Source organism: Hemitrygon akajei, chromosome 10, assembly GCF_048418815.1.
Source record: "Hemitrygon akajei chromosome 10, sHemAka1.3, whole genome shotgun sequence".
NCBI classification, from domain to species: Eukaryota; Metazoa; Chordata; class Chondrichthyes; order Myliobatiformes; family Dasyatidae; genus Hemitrygon; species Hemitrygon akajei.
This window is the reverse complement of record NC_133133.1, coordinates 134,719,753-134,743,579: the sequence shown is the minus strand read 5'-3', so window position 1 is coordinate 134,743,579 and position 23,827 is coordinate 134,719,753. Positions and strand designations below refer to the sequence as shown.

General features: G+C 41.2%; 1 protein-coding gene across 3 annotated transcripts in view; it reads right to left on the bottom strand.

Annotated features, from left to right (window-relative positions):
• LOC140734701 (contactin-1-like) overlaps window positions 1-23,827 on the bottom strand; it is a 715,399-nt gene that overhangs the window by 507,465 nt on the left and 184,107 nt on the right. Inside the window, exon 1 of one of the 3 annotated variants that reach the window (XM_073059023.1) lies at window positions 12,796-13,040. The exons of the other annotated variants lie outside the window; for them this stretch is intronic. The gene's annotated coding sequence lies outside the window, so the exon portion shown is untranslated. Of the gene's footprint in view, window positions 1-12,795; window positions 13,041-23,827 lie in introns of those variants that run through there. 3 annotated transcript variants of the gene reach the window in all.

Below are 23,827 nucleotides of genomic sequence, written 5' to 3'. Positions count from 1 at the left end.
AGAGGAAAAGAAGACAAAGAATTAAGACTGTATAAGCAAAGCATTGTGAATGCAGCATTTCTGGGCATAACTCAGAATGAAGGGATGTCCTTTCAGACTGAAATGAGGAGGAACTTTAGCCAGTGGGTGGTGAATCTGTGGAATGCATTGGCAAAGGGCACTGTGGAAGCCAAGTAATTGAGTATATTTAAGACAGGAGATTGATAGGTCCTTGATTGGCAAGGAGGCTAAGGATTATAGGGAGAAGATAGGAGAATGGTGTTGGAAAAAAAAGATTGACTAGCAGAGCAGACTTGACAGGCCAAATGGCCTGATTCTGGTCCTATATATTATGGCAGGAGTTCCCAACCTGGGATCCACAGACCCCTTGATTAATGCTATGGCTCCATGGCATAATAAACATTGGGAACCCCTGCCTTATGGTCTTATTTATGCTCTATACAGAATCTTGTTATCAGCCTATCACAATAGGGTGAAGAACAAGAGTTCCCACCCTTTTGGGAAGGGAGAATTCTGGAATTCTCTTTGGGGAAGGAATTCTGGAATTCTTCCTGCCTCAAACCCACCCTTAGAAACATAGAAACATAGAAAACCTACAGCACAATACAGGCCCGTCGGCCCACAAAGTTGTGCCGAACATGTCCCTACCTTAGAAATTACCAGGCTTTCCCGTAGCCCTCTATTTTTCTAAGCTCCATGTACCTATCCAAAAATCTCTTAAAACACCCTATCGTATCCGCCTCCACCACCATTGCCAGCAGCCCATTCCACGCACTCACCACTCTCTGAGTAAAAAACTTACCCCTGACATCTCCTCTGTACCTACTCCCCAGCAACTTAAACCTATGTCCTCTTCTGGAAATCATTTCAGCCCTGGTTAAAAGCCTTTGACTAGCCACACGAACAATGCCTCTCATCATCTTATACACTTCTGACTTTTGACTTTTTTGACTTTTGGAGTCAGCATCTGCTTTGCATAAATCAAGCTCTTTGCTGACTGAGAACAAGGAGCCATGTATTACTGATTGTCACTTGCTGGGAAGAGGGCATTAAAGGATGCTGAACTGGAGCAGAGTCAATAAAAAGGTGTTAAAAGTCGGACACATGACGCTGGAATGCTACATTTGAATTAATAACAAATGAATATAAAAGTTGTCACTTTGATTACACTATCCGTAATAACTCTGGAGAATCACCATCGTGAGGAAGAATGCCCACACTAGCGGCTGGGAGAAGAAGAGATCAATCATCAGGCCAACAGAGATCCCCTACTTCAGGGTTATAAATTGGAAAAGCTGCCTGTGTGAGTATTGGTACAGAGGGAGCAGTACAATTCATGTTCTAAGTTGTCGGCCCGGGGTCAACATAGTTACGTTGTTGTTTGTACAGAGATAATAAAGTGCGAGCTTCCATTAATTACGAGTTGCGTAATGAGTTTCCTAACCCAGTTCCATTGACAAATGGTCAATACTGAACGGGTTGGTTCATGCCTTGTCCATGCTTGAAAGGTTCCTGGATATTTCTCCCAATTGCTCCTCTAAGCATTCTCCAAAATGCTTTTAACATAGCCTGCTACAGAAACGTTAGCCAATATTGAGAAAAGTCATGTTGCTCAAGAGGCTAGCACTGGAGGGGAACTGATTGCCAGCCGGTTCTTGAGCTGCCAGACATTAGAGAGGAAAGGAGGGTGAAGGCCATGAAGTGGTAGGTTTGAGAATGTAAACAGGAGCTGAAGTAAGTCTTCAAAAAAAAAAGATTATGGCTTACTTGAACCTGGTACAAGTCAGGACGAGGGGAGGTTTTGACAGGTAGGTAGGTGAACATTTGATTTCAAAGAAATGAAAACTCTTAGCTCATCTTAATTATTTATCCAAAATTATGAATATGACATCCAGCAAAAATCAGCTGGGAATTCTCCTCAACTTTCAAACACCCGGTGGAATAGTAGACTGGAATTGGGAATGTTTACAAGTTTAATGCCATTCCCAAAGGAACATTAACACCTAAAAGAGGACACAGAATCACCAGAATGTTATCATGACTACTGGATCTGAGCAATATAAATCTACACTGGAGAGCAGTGGGAAAGGTTGTGGTTAGATCGGCCTGTGGTGCTGCTCAGTGGCTGGTCAACACCACCAGCCCTGCAGATCTCTTCCTTCACCTGTTCCACAATGCTGCCACTTTGGATCGCTAAATTATCACCTACTTACTGCAACACAGGTCCATGTCAGCACCCATTAGAACAATCCCATCAGTTCCAGCTCTTCTCTCCTTATTTCCCTGCATCACTGCACCTTATTCTCTTTCCAATGCCATCAACCCCCTTCTGATTATCTTGCTGTTAACTGACATTTGGGGCATTTTGCAATGGACAATTATTCAACCAGCATGTCATCGGATGTGGGAGGAAAATGGAGCACCTGCGTGTCACAGGGAAAACATGCAAACTCCACACAGACAGCATCAGAGGTCAGGATCAAAGCAAGATCACCAGGGTTTGAAGCAGCAGCACTAAACTGCTGCATACCACAATGCTTAAATGTGAATAACAAAAGTGACTCTTGAGACCTGTTATGGCATCTGAAGCAATGCCCTCACTCACTGTGCATTCATGAAAACTGGTGCTGTATGGTCCGCAGATATAAGGTATTATGAAACAATACATAAGAAGACACCACTGATTTCCTAACTAATAAACTCCCACCCTTCTTTTCAGTCACATCATCATTTATGATCCACTGCTGAGACAGCTAGCTCTGTTCTCTTCTGCCTAAAAAAAAAAGAGAACCTTACTTCCTCATCAAAGTATTAGTGCTGCTAGCTCAAATGAACCACATCACCACTTTCATCACGTCTCAGTCACGATAAAGGTTTGAAACATACAAGGACAATAAGGTCAATTAACACATTGCATTTAAGAACTGTCCAAAGTTGGTGGTGCAAGAGCTTTGGATAATATAGTTCAAGGGGACTTAGCAGTGCAGGAGTCCTCGTGCAGAATTCCCTAAAGGTTAACTTGCAGGTTGAGTCGGTGGTGACGACAGCAAATGCAATGTTAGCATTCACTTTGAGAGGACTAGAATATGAAAACAGGATGTAATGCTAAGGCTTTATCAGGCACTAGTGAGGCCTCACTTGGAGTACTGTCAGCAATTTTGAGCCCCTTAGCTAGGAAAAGGATGTGCTGACATTGGAGAGAGTTCAAAGGAGGCTCATGAAAATGATTCCAGGAATGAAAGGTTTATCGTATGAGGAGCATTTGATGTCTCTGGACCTGTACTCACTGGAATTTATAAGAATGAAGGGGATCTTATCGAAACCTATCGAATGTTGAAAGTGTGGATGTGGAGAGGATGTGTTTCCTATTGTGGCAGAGTCTAGGACCAGAAGGCACAGCCTCAGAGTTGAGGGACATCCATTTAGAACAGAGATGAGGAGGAATTTCTTTAGCTAAAGGTTGTGAATCTGTGGAATTCGTTGCCACAGGCAGCTGTAAAGGCCAGATCATTGCATTTACAGCAGGGGTTAATAGGTTATTGATTAGTCAGGGCATGAAAGGTTACAGAGAGAAGGCAGGAGAATGGAACTGAGAGGGAAATGGATCAGTCATGATAAAATGGTGGAGGAGACTTGATGGGCTGAATGGCCTAATTCTGCTCCTATGTTGTATGGTCTTATGTGGACAGGAATAGAGGTTCAGATTAAAACTCTACTAGCCCAGGTTATGTCCTCGGCGAAGGTGTTCTACAACTTCAAAACCGTGGAGAGATCCACAAAGTACAATCAGCCTAAATGGGGAGCTGAAAAACAGGGCAAGTGATGGTACAATCAAAAATCAGCAGCATCAGTTAAAGTAGTAAATGAAAGGACAATAAAGTAAGGGTAGAAAGATGGACAGGACTGAGAGAAAGAAAACAGGGCAGAAATGTTTTAAAAATTGAAGTTTTATTATCAGAAGTTAAAATAATCTTATGGAATGTGGATCAGTACTTGTAAAATAGTGTGTCCAAACTGCTGGAAGAAAATGGACTTTATTTTGTTGAGTTACTTTGTCAGAAATGTAATGCTTTGTAACATCTACTGAGTAAATGCCAAGATTATTTTTTCCACACAGGATTTGGGAGGGCAAATTCAATCTGTGTTTACTTGCACTATTTACCTCACTGTTGCAACATTAAAAAATCTGGCCACTTTTTTTGGTATAAAATGCACGCTGCAGTCTTCCAGAACAGTAATGAGACATAAACAATAACTCCATGATCTGCTGACCACATAACCAATTAATGCAGCAAGCTCAATTAACATTAAAAAAAAGGTCTCAAAGGAAAGAAACAATAAGCATTAGATGTTAGATCACAAACATCATGCAGAACAATAAAATCAATTAACAGTGAATACATAGCCAGGATCTACATTAAAGATAATGGATATTACTCAAACATTCAGAGGGGAGCTGGCTGCAAGCAGTCTGGTGCTGGAACAGGATTAAGACTGACAGCAGGGATTCCACAGTCTGCATGTCTTGTCACAACATGGCCATTCATAATACCTAATCTGAAGTATGCAAACCTAGGCAGGGTGTGGCTGTTCTTCAGGTGGAGATAAGATAGGTCCTATGCCAGAAGGATGAACGGAGAGAAAGAGGACACCATCCCCAGTGAAGAAGCACGGAGGGTGAGGAGGCGGTGATGGAGATTCCTCCACGACTTTCCAGCTGAGCAATGCGTACTTTCCTGGAGAAGACCCTGGGTGCAGCCCTCTTCCGCAACATCAACACCAATTGATCAGTGCAGTTTAAAGAGGGAGGTGCACCCACCATTCTCTCCTGCTCCACCCCTCCGCAACAGAACTGCCTTCACAAATAGTGAGGTCAAGACTACTAGTTTAGTTGATATTCACATGTGAACATACTCGGTAGCACAGAAAATAAGACCATAAGGAGCAGAATTAGACTATTCAAGTCCGTCAAGTCTGCCTCGCCATTCCATCATGGCTGATTTATTATCCCTTTCAAACCAAATCTCCTGCCTTCTCCCTCTAAACTTTGACACCCTTACTAATCAAGAACCTATCAACCTCTGCTTTAATATACCCAACAACTTGGCCTCCACAGTGTCTGTAGCAATGAACTCAACAGATGCACCACCCTCAGGCTAAAGAAATTTGTCCTTTTCTAAAAGAATGTCCGTCTATTCTAAGGCTGTGCCCTCTGTTCCTAGACTCTTCCACTATAGGAAACATCTTCTATCTTGGCCTTTCAATTTTCGATAGGTTTCAATGAGGTACTCCCTAATTCTTACAAACTCTAACGAGTCCAGGCACAGAGCACTCAAACACTCCTCATACGTATAACATGTTGTTTCTAAAAACTTCACAGTAAAAATTTTATTTTCAATTAATTAAAATATATTAAATTGTATATATGTTATTCACATAATAATCAACTTCTCCAAGCCCATTTCTTCTATTGACTTCAACAGGTCAGTTCAGTCTGTTGACATTCCAGGCCACATGCTGGAAAATCAAAGGAAATGAGCATTGTCCCCACTGTACCTCAATCCACCAACATGCCACAGGCATCCAGCAGATCTGACACTATTAACGCACAAAATTGGACCATTGTATTTGTATATGAATAGCTACAATCCAGCATGTCAGAAATATTGCTTCTCTAAAAGCTCATCTAATTATAGTTACACAAATACAGTCCAAATAAATATTTTTACATTGTTCCAGAGTACTTTCTGATCTGACAGAACAGCAAATGTTGGAAACTTCAGCAGGTCGGCCAGCATCCCTGGAGAAAGAAACAAAACTTAAATTTCATTTCAATACGTCCTAAAACAATAATGTGTTCACTTCTAACTGTTCTTATGAAACACCTCCAATCTGCAAGGTTAACAGCTTCACTCTCCACAGATGCTGCTTGACCTGCCGAGTGTTGGCAGCATTTGTATTTTAATGTCAGATTTCCAGCACCTGCAGCATTTTATCTTTGAACTCTGCGACATCTGAAGTTCTCATCTACTTCCTTCTGCAACTTTGCTGCAATACTACACTTAAGTGTCTCGCACCCATTATAGAGATGTACCTACTCTAACTGAAGAGAGCTGGAGATCCAGAGCTACACACACAAAATGCTGGAGGAAGTCAGGCTGAGACCATTCATGAATCAACTCTTTATTCCCTTCTATGGATGCTGTCTGACCTTTTGAGCTGCTCCAGAAGTTGGTGTGTGCTATATTATTTCAGCATGTTACGAGCATCACTCCTTGCTTGTGTTTCTTGTATTCACTCGACCAATAGTCAATCTCTTCAGGAGAATTTTATTTCTCCATGAAGATGAAAATACTTCAACTGAGCCCTCATGTAAGCTCTTCTGATGTCAATTCAAGTTCATTGTGACTTTTTCTGCAATCAAAAGGTTATTCATTTTCATTGTCACCCACCCGTTAACAGGAATGTCCAGGTCAGAATAGATAAAATACCAAATCTAAAACTATTGAAACAGACAAGTAATTAAACACCCTACAGAATCTAAAACTACTGGAGATTTGATAGAGGTATACAAAATCATGAGGGGTATAGATAGGGTAAATACAAGCAAGCTTTTTCCACTGAGGTTGGGTGAGACTACAACCAGAGGTCATGGGTTAAGCGTTAAAAGGTGAGAAGTTTAAGGGGGATCATGGGGGGAAACTTCTTCACTCAGAGGGTCATGAGAGTGTGGAATGAGCTTCCAGCACAAGTGGTGCATGAAAGCTCGATTTCAATGTTTCAAAGAAGTTTGGATAGGTACATGGATGGTAGTGGCAAGGGCAGTTTAAAAGGTTTTGGCATGGATTAGATGGGCCAAAAGGCCTGTTCCTGTGCTGTCTGTATGACTCTATTGTAGAGAAATGGGTTGAATGAACTCACAAAAATTTAACTCACATAGTGGACACTGAACAAATGTACAATGCACCTCCTATGACCTCAGCATATCCCTTGAAGGATTACTGCAAGAAAGATGCTTTATAGTGCAGGGGGGCTTCCTGCTTTACAAGTTTTTAAAGAATTTTTCAATATGATAATAACAATAGAAAGTCATTCATTCATTAATGATTGGATATGGTATACATTCAATTAGGTTGATTATGAGTAGCTTAATGTGAATGGTAAATGATATGAAATTATAGCAAGTACAGCTATGCAAAATGAGTTGCTATCAAATATGGAGGTTTCTGATTTACAGAAAAATAATCGGCTTACAGAGAATTCACAGGAACAGAACACTTATATAACCTGGGGCTGCCAGTACACAGTAATGTGAAAAGTGCAGCAGCTAATTTACACACACAATAAAGTCTCATGAAAGCAATGAAGCAGAGACCTAATATTAATTTTCTGGAGACATTCACTGAGGAACTGAGACTTGGCCTGATCTCCAAGAAGGGTTCCCCGCTCTGCTGATAAATACCACAGCAGAGAGGGTGGTTACTACCTCGGTCTCACAACCCATCCAAGCCACTCTGTTCATCCAAGGTAAGCAGAACTACTTCACTGATGCAATAAATATTGCATTCTTCTCAAAGTAATACTTCCAAAGAATGAGACAAATGGAGAATGCTTGGTATGTTTTAATTTAAACTGCTGTGGGAATCATGCAGAATGCAACAGCAAATTGCCACAAAGGTGTAGATTAAAGGCCATAACAGATTACACGATAGAGCAGATTTTAATTTTGTTCATTACCCAGTGCTGGTTAAGCAATTTAAGTTAGCTTAGCTAGCAAAATAGACTTCTGAAGTGTGCTGTGGGGGTGGAGTAAGGCAGGGGACTAGAAGTAGGAAGCAATTATATACAAACGCCAGTTCACGTTCAGCAGCCAGCTGTACAGAATAGGTACAGATCATTTGGCTGAACTCTGTTCTTGGCTACTGTGGGCACACAGCGTCTGAACACAAAGCTTACTGTCAATATAACGTAAAGAGGGAAACCTTAACCAGCAGATAAAGCCCGTGCTATTAAAGAGCTGATAACATGTTTACTTGAAGTTTAGCTTTGTGTTGAGTGCACTGAAAAAGTTTGCAGAATGGTGAGGCAAGAACAGGGAGTGCAACAAATTGGACACTGTCACTAGCCCAAGCCCTATAGAACAAACATCTTGTTGTGAAACAATAAACAAATGGCAGCTTGAAAATACCCCAAAAAAGATGAATTGGGAGCTGGAGTGTGATTCATTTTCACAAGGGTATTGGGTATCTTCTTACACTAGAGTGAATAGTGGCAGATTTGAATTCTCCAGTATAATGCTTATGTTTCCTGAATGTCACTATATCTAGGGCTGTTGAACTAAGCAAGAACGTTCATTCCTACAACAATGTGCACTTACGATGCCGACAGATATAGAACAAATTCTGAAAGCTTCATTTTCAAGTCATATACAATACCAACAACATGAACCATCATATATATATATATATATTTGTCCAGGGGTTGCATGGAAGTGTTGCTTAAGTACAAGGGATTGCAATTGCAGTTGGACTGAAGAGAATAACTTTGGTTTTCTTCACACTTTGCTGAACGAACTTTCAGTTTGCTGATTTCTCAGACAAGCCAAATCCAATAGACACTTATTGATACAAACAAACCGAACCAAAGAAAAAATATCCAGCGGCACTATGAGAAATGAATCACTGAGCCTAAGACAAGGAAGTTGCTGACCAGCTACCTACCCTTGAACATGCAGATTATCTATACACCTTATAATAAAGCACAACAATAGAGCACAGCTCATTACAGTGACCTTATCAGCTAATGAAATCTAAAGGCCAATGGTAATCTACCTGATTACAAGGTTAGTACTGAGACAAAGTGTAATTCAAAGACTGGTAGAGCACTTTGAAGCACGTTTTATATGAATTTTAGTTCTTTAATTTGCCCTAATATAAGTAAAATGGGAAAAAAAAGTCAAATTAGGAAAGAAATGTTCAATTGTGACAAAAGAGACTGGAGCTGAGCCTGGTGTTATTTGTCATCTACATCATTGATCTGGATGATAATATGGAAAACTACATCAGCAAAGTTGCAGATTACATCAAAATAGGGGGCTTAGCGGAAAGTGAGGGAAACTATCAAAGCTTGCAGTGGACTCTGGACAGCTGGAAAAATGGGCTGGAATATGGAATTTAGTGCAGACAAGTGTCAGGTGTTGCAACTAGGAAGGAAAAAAAAGGATAGGACATACACGATGAATGGTAGGGCAGTTGGGAGTGTGGTAGAACAGAGAGATGAATACAGATCCATAATTCCTTGAAGGTGTTATCACAGATATATAGGGTCATAAAGAGAGCTACTAGCATATTGGGCTTCATAAATCTTTGTGTACAGGAATTGGAATGTTATGCTGAAGTTGCATAAGATATTGGTGAACAAATTCTGGTCACTTACCTACAGGAAAGATATCAAAAAACTAGAAAAAAGTACAGAGAAAATTTACAAGGATGTTAATAGGACTCAAGGTCTGAGTCACACAGAAAAGTTAAATAAATTAAGACTTTTTACCCTGGAACATAGAAGAATGCGAGGAGATTTGACAGAGGTATACAAAATTATGAGGGGTATAAACAGGGTAAATGCAAGCAGGCTTTTTCCATTGAGGTTGGATGAGACTAGAACTAGAGGTTATATGTTCAGAGTGAAAAGTGAAATATTTAAGGGGAACATGACAGGTAACTTCTTCACTCAGACAGTGGTAAGAGTGTGGAACAAGCTGCCAATAAAATGGATACATGTTCAATTACAACATTTAAGAGAAGTTTGGATAAGCACATGGATGGGAGGGGTAGAGAGGGCTGTGGTCCAGGTGCAAATTGATGGGACTAAGCAGAATAACAGTTTGGCATGGACTAGATGGGCTGAAAGGCCTGTTTCTATGTTGCAGTGGTCTACAGCTCTAAATGGCTCTAATCTTAAGTTATACACACACCACAATCATTTTCTGTCAATTGGTTCTGTTATTAAGACCAAAATATATAGGAGAAGAATTAGGCCATTTAGCCCATAAAGGCTACTCCACCATTTCATCACTGGGTGACTTGTTTACAACCCCACTCTCCCAACTTCTCCCTGCAACCCTTGACCTCCTTACCAATCAAGAGCCTATTATACAACGATGTGGCCTCCACAGCCATGTAGCAATGAATTCCACAGATTTATCACCTGATGGCATAAGGAATTCCTCCTCATCTCAGTTTTAAAGACCACACTTTAATCTGAGGCTGTTCCCGCAGATTATTGACTCTCCTACCAATGGACACATCCGCCCCACTTCCATTCTGTCCAGGACTTGCAAGATCCTTATTCATTCCTCTGAACTCCAACGAATATGGGCTCAGAAACATCAAAAATCAGTCCATGAAGAGTTGGATTTTGAGCGTTCTTCAAGTTGTTCAGCCTCAGACAACGACCTCTCCAGGCCATCACAGTTAACTAAAACACTGCCTTCACACGGACAGTATCATTCACAGATCTCACCTGAAATAAGCCAGATCTGCCACCGCAGACCGCAGTGAGAATGTGGGTATACTTAAGGCGGAAGTTGATCGTTTCCTGATCGGTCAGGACATCAAAAGATATGGAGAGAAGGCAGGTGTATTGCGTTGAGTGGGATCCAGGACCAGCCATGACGGAATGGTGGAGCAGACACGATGGGCTGGATGGCCTAATTCTGCTCCTATGTCTTATGGTACAAGGCAAATTCTGTGCGTTGCATATATAAGCAAAATGGTCAAAGTTCATTGACCTGAAACATTAATTGTATTTCTCGTTCCATAGAAATACATACGTTTAAAAAAAATTGGAAACATCTGATCTGTGTGTGGAAAGGGACACATTTCAGGGTTTCTGCCCAACTGTTAACAATTTCTCTTTCCACGGATGTTGCCCCACCTTCTGAATGTTTCCAACGTTATCTATTTTTGCCACGATAAAAAGGGCATTGCTTTACTGGGCTCGTTCTGATGCAGTACAGCTTTAGTGCCCTGTATCTTCGCTGGATACTCTGCCTATATCCTGCATCTTAGCTCTCCTTGAACGCGACCATCTCCCAAAGCTAGCGCTTCCTAAAGCGTAACATCCATCTTCACAAAATCTCAAAACACACGCACTCGCCAAACAGCATGTCCACTCTTTCAATTGACATTCTCATTAAAAGCGGCCCTGTAACCTCAGCGGACGTCAGTACAAACACTGGAACAAGGCTCTCATTCAGTCAAGTTCATCCCAAACCGGAGGGAAAAAACAATCCACGCCCCTTTAAGATCTACACCCAGTGTTCCTCAGCTGTAAAGTAAGGAATCGAGAGATACCGGGTAACCGGAAAATACGAATCTAAAATTTGAGTACAGTACACGATAATCCAGTCGCAGCCTCTGCTCCAGTAACAAGAGCATGACGCCTAACGAATCCACCACAAAACCTCTTGTTTTCAGATCCGAGAGTACACTGCTGGTGTGATTGGAATTTGTGAAGAGCTCGTTGACATTCAATGCGCAGTTCTGGCGGTTGCAGAAAACAAAACGGGAGAAGGTTCCAAGCACAGATTGAGTGCATTTGTTAAGGTACAGAAACAACTTTTAACAGCCGCAGAACTGTCTGATCCCAGATCGCAAAACGGCTGTGGCATTTACTGGATGCACACATCTCAAAATCCGCTCCAGAGCATTATGGAAATGAAAATGGAATTGGCTTTTTTGGGTCAATAAGTCATTAATATTTAAATCCGAAGAAGCAAACAAATGTCATAAACGCGGCTGAAAAAAACCGCATGGTTAATCGTACCGTAAAATAGTTGAATATTAAGCAGGCTGTTTCGCTTTTATATTTTACCTACACCGCGAATATCAAAGGTTAACATTTTCCACATGAATTTGTTGCATTTTGATTACAACTTTTATCTGCAATAATCCCAACGTACTGTATTACATACATTTTTCATATCAGATTAGAAGTGCACTTAAAAAATAAATCTCCCTCAGGAGGGCAGAACGCCCCAACACAGTCACAACCGCTGAACGTGAGAATAAACTCGGATGAGTGTACTCGAAAGCGATGCCAGGATACCGTTATTTCTGTCGCTCGCCGCGCCGGATTCAATGCAAATTCGGATAAACATGCTTCAATGCAATGCTCACACAAAAACAAGATGCTGGAGGGACTCAGCAAGTCAGGCAGTATCTCTGGAGGGGAATAAACAACCAATGTTTCGGGCCGAGACCCTTCATCATTCCCCTCCACCTGATTTGCCGAGTTTCTTCCGCATTATTTCTGTGTGCCGCTCAAGATTTTCAGCACCTGCTGAATCAATGCACCGCTGAAGAAAATTCTCAAATAAATCAGCAGAGGAATTAAAAGTGCTATTTTTTCGTGGTATTTTTCGTTTGCTATCTGCTAAGATTTCTGTGCTGTTTTAAGTGGACAACTAGTACTGATGGTAAAAATAATTAAATTGCACTACATGGAAGCAGTCATGTTCATTTAAATCGTTGACCTTTTATTTCCGATGAACATAAATTCACTGAATTAACGATGCGCGCCTGGTAGTTTCGGTCGCTTAGAACCAGCAGTAATTTACAGAGATTTAACACATACAGAAATCCTGCATTCTTGCACGGGGCGAGGAAATCGATACTGCATCGGATCTCACTGCAGCACGGAAAGTCGACCTCGGAGGCAGCTCACTCCCGGAACCAAGCAGAAGATGAAATCTTTATCAAATACGCTTTAACAGAAAATAAAGTCACAACCTACCGGTCGCCTCTGGTCGCCCCCAGTGCTTGTCTCTCCAGAAGCCGATGCGAGCATCACAACAGATAATCTCCCGTAACACTACAGAGTAAATGCATTCGAACTGCAGTCCACACCTCCAGTTAGTTTTTTTTTAAAAATATAGCGCAGACCGGATTCCAAGATCTGCAAACGGCTGCGGAGGTCGGAAGCTTCACCGCAGTGGTTCCGCTGTCAAACAAGACAGTCAAGACACTGAATATTCCCGCAAGTGTCAATCCTTAAAGGGGCCAGCCGAAGTGACGCCACTCATTCCGCCGTAAATCCACTGCCCCTTCCACAGCCACTTTGGCAGCATGGGATCCCATGAGAAACGGTCAAGCGCATCAGATCTTGAGCACTTGCTCTGGGCACAGCCCTGGTCTATTGATCACTCATTTACTGAGAGATTATGGAATGGTGCAAATGGGTGGTAGGATTTATATCTACAACAAAGGGCAGCAATCAAACATCAGATGCAGATGCAGGAAATCTTTCCCACCTAATACATACACCATCCAGAAACACCCCTGAAAGGGGTGAATGCCTCTGGTAATTTGATAGGATATGACCTTCAGCATTGCATAGTGCTTGGGTGCCTTAGAGCTAGCAGAGACAACTTGTTGTCAATGGGCTATGAGCTGACAGCCCCAGTGACCTAAATTCAATCCTGACCTCAGGTGCTATCTCTGTGGAATTTTCCCATTCTCCCTGTGACCATGTTGCTCCCCCCTCCCCCAGGGTGTTTCAGTTTCCTGAAGTTGTGTAGGTTCCTAGGTTAAGTTGCCCCTGGTGCATAGATGAGTGACAGAATCTGTGGGTAACTGATAGGAATGAGGGAATAATAAAATGGGTGGGGGCAGGATTTACTTAAAAATGGATGCTTGATGTTTGGTATGGACTCAGTGGGCCAAAGGGTCTCTTTCCTCTCAGTCCAGCAGCGTTCATTATAAGTGGCTCTACTGAACGAGATTGACACTGAGTGTGGCTCAGATGATAAAGGCACACATCAGTCAGAGGCAGCACAATCGCACTGAATTTGCAGTGGATACACGCCACCACTTCACACCGAAAATTTACCAATTTTCAACCCATAAGCGGAGAGAAAATCCAAAAATCAGAGACCCAGAGTAACTTGGGAGTCCTTGAGCAGGATTCCCTAAAGGTTAACTTGCAGGTTGAGTCAGTGGTAAGGAAGGCAAATGCGATGTTAGCATTCATTTCGCAAAGACTAGAATACTAAGGCAAGGATGTAATGCTAAGACTTTATAAGGCATTGGTCAGACCACACTTAGAGTACCGTGAGCAGTTTTGGGCCCCTTATTTAAGAAAAGATGTGCTGCCATCGGAGAGGGTCCAGAGGAGGTTCACAAAAATTATTTCAGAAATGAAAGGGTTAACACGAGACGAGTGTTTGTTGGCACTGGGCCTGTATTCATGAATTAAGAAGAATGGCAGGGGGGGAATTATTGAAACCTATCGAATACTGGAAGATCAAGAGAGTGTGGACGTGGAGAAGATGTTTCCTATAGTGGAGAGTCTAGGACCAGATGACACAACCTCAAAATAGAAGGACATCCCTTTAGAAGTAGAGATGAAGAGGAATTTCTTTAGCCTGAGGGTGGTGAATCTTGAAATCATTACCACACACTCTGTGGAGGCCAAGTCATTGGGTATATTATAACAGAGGTTGACAGGCTTTTGATTAGGAGGGTGCCAAAGATTACAGGAAGAAGCTAGAAGAATAGAGTTGAGAAGGATAATAAATCAGCCATGATGGAATGGCAAGGCAGACTCAATGCACTGAATAGCCTAATTCTGCTCCTATGATTTATGGTCTTATTTTCCATACTATCTGAGTATGTTTGCATGTGAATGTCAAAGTAGTTTTGACTTCACTATTTGTGAAGGCAGTTCTGTTGTGGAGGGGTGGGGCAGGAGAGGATGGTGGGTGTGCCTGCCTCTTTAAACCTCACTAATCAGTTGGTGTTGATGTCACAGAAGAGGACTGCACCCAGGGTCTTCTGCAGGAAAGTACGTATTGCTCAGCCGGGGAGTTATGGAGGAATCTCCATTTAGAACCGTCCATCACCGCCTCCTCAACTTACATGCTTCTTCACTGGAGATGGTGTACCATTTACCTCCATTCACTCTCTACTTTTTGAAGGCTTTTCCGTTCAAGGGCATTGATGTTATCCTGCCAGACTGTGATGCAACCAGTCAGTATACTCTCCACCATGCATCTATATAAGTTTGTCGAAGTTTTATATGGTTGCCAAAGTTTTAGATGACATGCCGAATCTTTGCAAACTTCTAAGAAATTTGAGGGGCTGCCATGCCTACTTTATAATGGCCCTTGCGTGTTGGACCTGGGAATTTACAGAGGCTGGCCCTCTCCACTGATTCCCTGATTGTGACTGGCTCCTGCACCTCAGGTTTCCTTCTCCTATAATCGAGAATCAGCTCGTTAGTTTTGTGGCATCATTCAGCCAGCTTTTGAGGAGTGCATAAAGCCTTCGGCAATTTTGAGATTTTGGAGGTAAATTTTAAGGATAGACTCCTGGAACTGGAATATGTAGAGGATTCAAAAGTTCTGCAACATGTATAAAATCAAGGATCCAATGTAAATTTGATCACTCCAGGAATCAAACCTACAGCCTTAAGAAAGGATGACATGATGCATCCTAAAGAATGGAAGACATGATATAGGCAGAAGCCAATATCTTGATGTCTATTAAATTTGTAAAATTAGGAAAAGGAATTCCATGATAGTTGAACCTTGAGGCCTGTTTCCTTTATCCGTGCTCACCTTAATTGATGCTTAGTATGCATGTCTTTCACAGTCAGCCATCACTCACTCCTCTTCCCAAAAAACAATGGGCAATCATCTGATGGGATTGAACAGTTTATTAATGCTGGTTTACCAGCACAAATACTTATCACGTCACAAGGAAGAAGTTCAATGATGTAGTTACAGCAACATTTTATTTAAAAAAGCTTAACAATCTATTCCCTGCTCCAGGTTTTCACAAATGACTTTACTACTATGTTTATCAAAAAATCGAATCACAACCAGTGATCAAATTAACACTGCATATTTAATAAAACTGCTAACAGATTGGAAAAAACTTTTTACTTCCCAGTCCTTCTAGTCCTCGGCAACCATTTTCTTCATGGCTGCTGAGACCTGGAAGTGGTGAGCTGCATGAGAAGTAGAAGGAATTGTCTTTTACATGAAGAGCAACAATGTGTTCTATTTTACGTTGGTCCTGGCTTTATATATTTTATGTGACATTTAGCCGACAAATTCTTCGCTGCTAGGCAGGAATATCAATTAGTTTTTAAATTAATATATGTACCTCGAATGTAACACACACCTGGTGCATCTCAGGAGCATAGTGCTGAAAAGTTTGTGTGACACCTACCAATAATTAAATTTGTGACACCTGTTAACACTACAAAATCTACTGGTCTCATCCTTTCATTTCAACTTCATCCAAGGGTCTTAAAAGAAGTGGCTAATAAAACAGTTAATGTGTTGGCTTCAACTTCCTAAAATTCTCTTGAACTTGTGCGATTACCATTAGATTTGAAATAAAAGATGCAACTCCTTTACTCAAAAAGTGAGGGAGACATAAGGCACGAAATTACACATCAATTAATTTAACATCTGTCAAAGTGGAGAAAAACTAGAATCTGTTACTGAAAAATTATAACAGGTCACTAAAAAAAAATGTAAAATTTAAGGTAACCAAATTCAATGTGCTTTCTTCAAACGTTGTTTGACCAATCAACTGCTTTTTAAAATACACTGTAGATACTTCAGATTTGAAAATGCGCTGCATCAAAAATAACTACAGAATGCAAAAGCTCATTATATTGGACATAACATATTAGGAGCTAGATCAGCTGGCCAACAGGGAACAGGTAGGACCTTTAAAGGGTCTTTATCTGATTGTGATGACTTCTTATGTGATGAGGAATGTGCCACTGAGATCCATGCTAGAACCTCAACTCCTTACAATTTATATAAAATGTCTGGATGAAGGTCTGGATAGGCATGGTTTCTGAATACTCTGATGCACAAAGTACACCGTGCTACATATTTAAAGAGGATACTGAAGGATTAAGCAAATGGACAAAAATCTGGCAAATGGACCAGAATGAGGAAAAATGTCATGTTGTCTCTTTTGGCTTGAAAAATATAAAATAACAATTATCTGAAAATCTTTCCTCTTATTGGTTTTCCACCTGGCGTCTCTAGGCCCTACCCCTCCCCTATCTCTATTACTGGGCTTCGGCCCTCTCTTCCCCCCCCCCATTCCTGAAGAAGGGTCTCGGCCCGAAACGTTGGCTACTCTTTTCTCACGGATGCTGCCTGGCCTGCTGAGTTCTTCCAGCGTTGTGTACGTATTCTTTGATCCACAGCATCTGCAGTTGTATTTTTGTGTTTAAATATTCCAAGTTAGGTGGGGGGGGGGGGGGGGGGTCACAAATCAGTTAGGTTGGAGAATTGCTAAGACCACATTTGAGGTACTGTATATAGTCATGGTATTTAGGGAAAGATGCACATTTATTGGATGTAGTTCATAGAAGATTTACTAGACTAAAACCTGGATGTACAGTTTGATTTAATGAGGAAACATTTGACAAACAAGATTAGAAGAGTTTAAAGGTACTTGACTGAAACAAACAAAAGCTTGAAGAATCTCAATAGAGTAGATGTTGCCTCTTGTGGGAGAATCTTGAACTGGAAGCCAATGATTAAATAGAATGGGACACTCTTTTAATCAAAAATTAGATGAAATTCTTTTCTCAGAAGATTACGAGGCTTTGGAAACTTGCTTCTCGAAGAGCAATAGGAGTAGAGCCTTTGAATATGTTCAAGGCAGAGACTCCTGATAATTACGGCAGCATAAGGTTACCAGGGTAAATGGGAAGTTGGTGTTGAGGTTACAGTCAGAGCGGACTCAAGCAGCAAGTGGGCTAATTCTTCTAATTGTCTGTACAAGCATAGACTAATATTGACCCAGGGTCTTGCGTTACTTATAATAGATCAGAATATGCAATGCTTAAGTGGAACATATGCATGTATCTTAAAAGTCCTCCATGTGTTGCAAGTGTATTAACCCACAGTTGCGCATTTACCAGCTAAAGGCTGGTATAGGAAAAACTGTAGGCAAGCCCATTGGCAATTATGTAGAATTGGCCCTAAAGGAAAATGACAGATGGCATCTGAAGCTCTGAATACATATAGCATTTCTTGAGCATGGTTCCTTGAACCAAACCAAAAGCTGTGGTACTTGAATAGGGAGTGACATAAGAAAAAGCAGGGAAGGAAGGCCTTATCCAAACAACAGTCCATTCATGATAACAGATGGTTGGCACTGTGTGGGATTTGAAACTTGGCATTACTCTTAGCAATGCCCCTATTTGGACAACCATGTGAATGCTTATTACTGGAACAGAGGCAATCAATTGTGACCAAAACAGCAGATTTAATCTTTAAGTCTTAAAAGACTCTGGTCAAACCATAGTTAGAGAGAAGTATTCCTGTTCTGATCATCATGATATAACAGATACCCAGCTAAATTAGTGTAAAGTGGATACTGAAATGAGCAGTCAGATCGATCCCATGTGTAATGAGCACCGGCTGCTAAAAGAATTAATCCAAACAACTTAAAAGTGCATCACAATGCAAAAGCATGACATTGAATTAAACTGGACCAGGACAGTGAAGCCAGAATCTAACATAATGAACAGATAACAAGAGTCATTTTTACTCAGAATGGTTGGAAAGATTCCTTGTGGTTTTGCATCATAATGCCACATTTAAGATTTTTAGATGAATTTTTTTCAGCAAGCCAATGCTCATTTCAGTCCCGATAAATGGTCCTGGCCTGAAACTTCAACGGTTTGTTCCTTTCCATGGCTGTTGATTGACTTTCTGAGTTCCTCCAGCATTTTATGTGTGCTTCTCTGGACTTCCAGCAACTGCAGAATCTCTTGTGCTTATGATTTAGTCATTTCAGCATCCTCCTTGACACTACTTAGCTGTAATTTTCCTTTAGTGTCATGCTGATCAAAAAGCAACATTCTATCTAATTATGGCCATCCGGGGTCTCTTAAAACTTAAGCATTAAGCCTACTGTTTGAGTAACTATTGACTAGCTGAACAAATGAACCAAGACAGAAAGACGTGGGTGTTCAAAGTGCAACTGGGAGGTGCTTGAGAGCGCTGTTGTGCCAGCAGGAAGGATTCGATCAGATAAGTGACCTTAATCCCTGCGTTTTCCATGCACCACGTGGTCATGAGCACACTAAGGGAGTCATTCTGAGTGATTGTTCAGTCTGCTTTCTGAGCCCCTACGTTCAGAATGTCATTCACATCTCACTCTTAAGGATTTGGCAGTTCAGGGAACCATGCAGGATCTGAAACTGCTGCTCAGTTGCCAGTAATTTACTTTGCACTTTTGGTAATATTGTCAAATTATCAGCAAGGCTAATGGTACTTGCTATTATGTGTACAGAAATGTCAGGCAGCAGTAAAAGCGTGAGTGAATATTTAAGAGATGTGACTCCATTGTACCCGAATCGTTTCCAAATGCACTCTTTCACTCACCATTACATTATCGATTCATGTTTTAAATATCTTGTGGGGAAAACTCTTGTGCACTCATGGGTTCAATGCCACATGTAACCAACAAATGGTATAGTTATATATCCCAATATTGAAAATCCTGGCCCATTTATGTCCTGCTTTCGAACACAGAACAACACTGTACATTAACAACTCCTTGCCCAAAATGTTATGCCAAACTAATGAAACTAGGCTTTAAATTAAACTAATTTCTCCTGGCCACACAATGCAGTTTTCTCACCACTCTCAGATCATTCATGTGCGTATCTAACAGCCTCTTAAACACCTCATCATATCTCTGGCAGCACATTCCGGGCACCTACCACTCTCAATGTAAAAAAAACTTGCCTCATACATCTCTTTTAAACTTATCCCCTCTTATCTTAAATGCATGCCTGCTAGTTTTAAGCATTTCAACCCTGGGAAGGAAATACTGGCTACCTATTCTACCTATGCCTCTCATAATCTTATATACTTCCATCAGGTCTCTGCTCAGTTTCTGTCATCCAGAGAGACCCCAGATTGTTTAGCCTCTCTTCATTGTACGTGCCCTCTAATCTAAGCAGCATCCTGGTAAACCTTTTCTCTGCTCCTTCCTTCTTTCTTATATATATGGCTCTCAGATTCATCTCAGCAGCATAAGTGACCCAAGATGGCTTGCCTTCTGATTCTTTATCTCTCTGTCGATCTGCATTAGTGTAAGACCAGCAACCACTGGGAAAGCCCCGTAACATAGTGGTTAGCATAGCACCATTACAACACCGGCAACCCGTGTTCAATTCCGCCACTGTCTGTGAAGAGTTTGTACATTCTCCCCGTGACTACGCAAGTTCCGCCGGGTGCTCTGATTTCCTCCAAAGATGCACAGATTAGTAGGCTAGTTGGTTACATGGGTATAACTGGGCAGCTTGCATTCGTTTGGCCAAAAAGGCCTGCTACCGTACTATATCTCGAAACAGAACTTCCAAGTTCACACATTATAACAATCCACATTGTACACACCCACTCCTACAGTGACACCCAACATGTCAACCAGCAAACTCATCCAAGAATGAGCTTCGGGAACAAAGACAATGAAATAGCTAGTAGAACACACAAAATGTTGGAGGAACTCAGCAAGCCAGGCAGCATCAATGGGAAAAAGTACAGTAAACATTTCAGGCCAAGACCCTTCAGCAGGACCGACCAGCAACCATACTTTTTTCCATAGATGCTGAGTTACTCCAACATTTTGTGGGTGTTGTTTGGACTTTCAGCATCTGCAGATTTTCTCTTGTTCGTGAAATAGTTAGCAGAGTCACTTTTTAAAATTCAGGGATACTGGTTCAGTTCTGACTTTGGGTGCTGATATGTACCCAAAAACTGTTCTCTGCGATCACAATAAACATTCACCAGATGCTCTGGTTTCCTGCTACATTTCAAAGATGTGCAGGTTGGTAGGTTAACTGGTCACTATAAACTGATACTAGTGAGTATGTGAGTGGTAAAATCTGGAGGAGTTGATGGTAACGTTTGGAGAATAAAATGAGATTAATGTAAGATTGGTTTCTTAAGGTTGTTATAGCTGGGGATGGTAATGGGGATAAGCTCCCACTACCTATCAAATGCTCCCAATGGCGTGAGACTCATATAGCCTCTCACAGCCACGTCCAGCTCCTGGCCTTCACGTGAGGCTTAGGTACAATTTCTATGACAGCAGGAGGGGCAAAGGCAGATTACTGATGTCTTAAAACCAGTCGCTTCGGGCAGTTGGGGCTCATCAGCCACGGCTGGCAGCTCATCTAGGTATCCCGATCTCAAGTCTCCACTGCCTTGCAGCTAAACCCACTCATGGGGAAGGCGTCGGGAGAAAAATCAAGAAAATATCTGGAGCTGCAGTCCTTAAGGCAGTCCATGTTGATTTCAATGCTGACTGGCAACTTCTGCAACATTGCTTTATTGGTCTCTGCCGTTCCTTTGGGTTCATCAGATGTATGGAGAGGGAGAGCTTGCTACATGGGGAACAGCTTGCTCTCCATATTGTACTGCCCAGACTTGCGTATCTAGATAGATAGGATACAATGGTAGACTCTGACCAATGGAGGCCTCAAAAACAAATGTAAGATGAGTGTAAATGGGTGGTTGATGGTCAGCATAGTCTCAGAAGACTGAAAAGCCTATTTGTGTACTGTATGACTTCAAAAGTGATGAGAAAGAAAGGGGAGAGTCAAGACAAGGGACCACAAGAAAAATGTCAATATGAAAGAAAGGTAGAGGAAAAAGAACGCAGCTGAAGAAAGTGCAAAGCTGAGGAAGGTTGTGATAAATGTCATAAATTTCCTTCAAAGTATTAAACCCATCGGTACTTCACTCATCATACTTCTCTCCTGAAATGATTATTCTGTCACTATTTACTGGTGGATCTTAGCTCAGCCTGACACTGTATTTCAGTCTGCTGGTCATAGCTTGTGTTTCATCTGATTAGCTAATGGATGAACTTTCCTTAGAAATACTTGCAGTTGTATGTGGAACTGCTTAAAAAGACAAGGACTTGCAAACAGCATGGTGTGAGCATCATACACAAAATGCTGGAAGAAATCAACAATTCAGGCACTGTCTATAGAGGGGAATAAACAGCTGATGTTTCGGATGAAGGGTCTTGGCTCAAAACATCAACTGCTTATTCCCCTCCATTGATATTGCCTGCCTTGCTGAGTTCCTTCAGCATTTTGTGTACGTTGCTCAAGATTTCTTACGCTTTGTGTGAATCAAAGTGCCCATTGGCAATTTCCCAGATGTATTCCAGATCTTCCTGGAAACTGTTTGGTCAAATTCCAACTTCGCGCATTTTCCCAGAAATGAGCCTAGCCTTGTCTATGTGAATTTATTTCAACATACTTCAATATTATATTGCCATTCTGGCAGGACATACAAGGCAAACAAAAGGACCTGCAATTCAGGGCTATATAAGAAGTGCACTTTAGCAATAACTGAATCAAAATAAAGCCAGCAACAACCTGACTTTGAAAGTAGGTGAGCAATGGAAAATGAACCCTTCCAAATGCTTCCTTTCGTCTACACGTGGAGTATTGTGTGCAGTTTTGGTCTCCTTATTTTAGAAAGGATATACTGACTTTGGAGAGGGTTCAGAGAAGATTCACGAGAATGATTGCAGGAATGAGAGGGGTACCGTATGAGGAACATCTGGCAGCTCTTCGGCTGTATTCCCTGGAGTTCAGGAGAATGGGGGGGGGGGGGGGGAATCTCAAAGAAACATTTCAAATGTTAAAAGGCCTGAACAGATTAGATATGGCAAAGTTATTTCCCATGGTAGGGGGTTCTAGGACAAGAGGGCACAAATTCAGGATTGAAGGACGTCCTTTTAGAACTGAGATGCGGAGAAATTACCTTAGAGGGTGGCAAATCTGTGGAATTTGTTGCCACGAGTAGCTCTGGAGGCCAAGTCATTGGGTGTATTTAAGGCAGAGATAGATAGGTTCTTGATTAGCCAGAGCATCAAAGGGTATGGGGTGAAGGCGGGGGAATGGAGATGCTGGAAGAAGTGGATCGGCCCATGATTGAATGGCAGAGCAGACTCAATGGGCCAAATAGCCTACTTCTGCTCCTAAATCTTACGGTCTTGTGGTCTTATGGTCAATGGCACTCTGACACCAACATCATGTCACCTTGTATGGTGGATTTGTTGGTGAACACAGCTCAATCTGTCAAGGCTGACGCTATAAGAGATTTCTTTCAATGAATTTAAAGCACCTTATTAACACATGGTGAAAGTAAATGGTTTTAAATAGCTGTGTTGTTTCCAGAATGGCCAGTGTTGCAACAGATTAACAGGTTAAAACATGCTCAAAAAGGAAAAGAAACAAACAAGCAAAAATGTTGTCCATTCAAAGAGATAGACCCTCAGAATGCAGGGGGAAGATAATGGGTAAAAATAGAAGATTGATGGCAATGTCTCTACCTCCAAGAAGGAATAGCTCTATTTGCTAGAGGGAATTAGTCATGGGTAACTAAAAGCCAAAGGATAACATTCCATTGAATGAAGTTCATGTAATGTGGAAACCATTATTTTCTTTTTCAATCTCTTTATTATTATTAATAATATTATGAACAAAATACAATTGATATATTAATAAAGGGATTACAAACATACAAATTCCCATTGCACATGAAAGAATACATAAGCAATGATTACAGTATAAATGAGTTTTCCCAAAACATGGACCATACAGTATATGTATGAACAAGGTAAATCTAGGTATTTCATAATATATGATATAAAAAGAACAGAAAAAAGAAAAAAATGATTGCAAAATTGACTAAACTACTAATCTAATAACTAATAAAGAAGAAAAAAGAAGCAAAAAAAAGAAAAAAAAG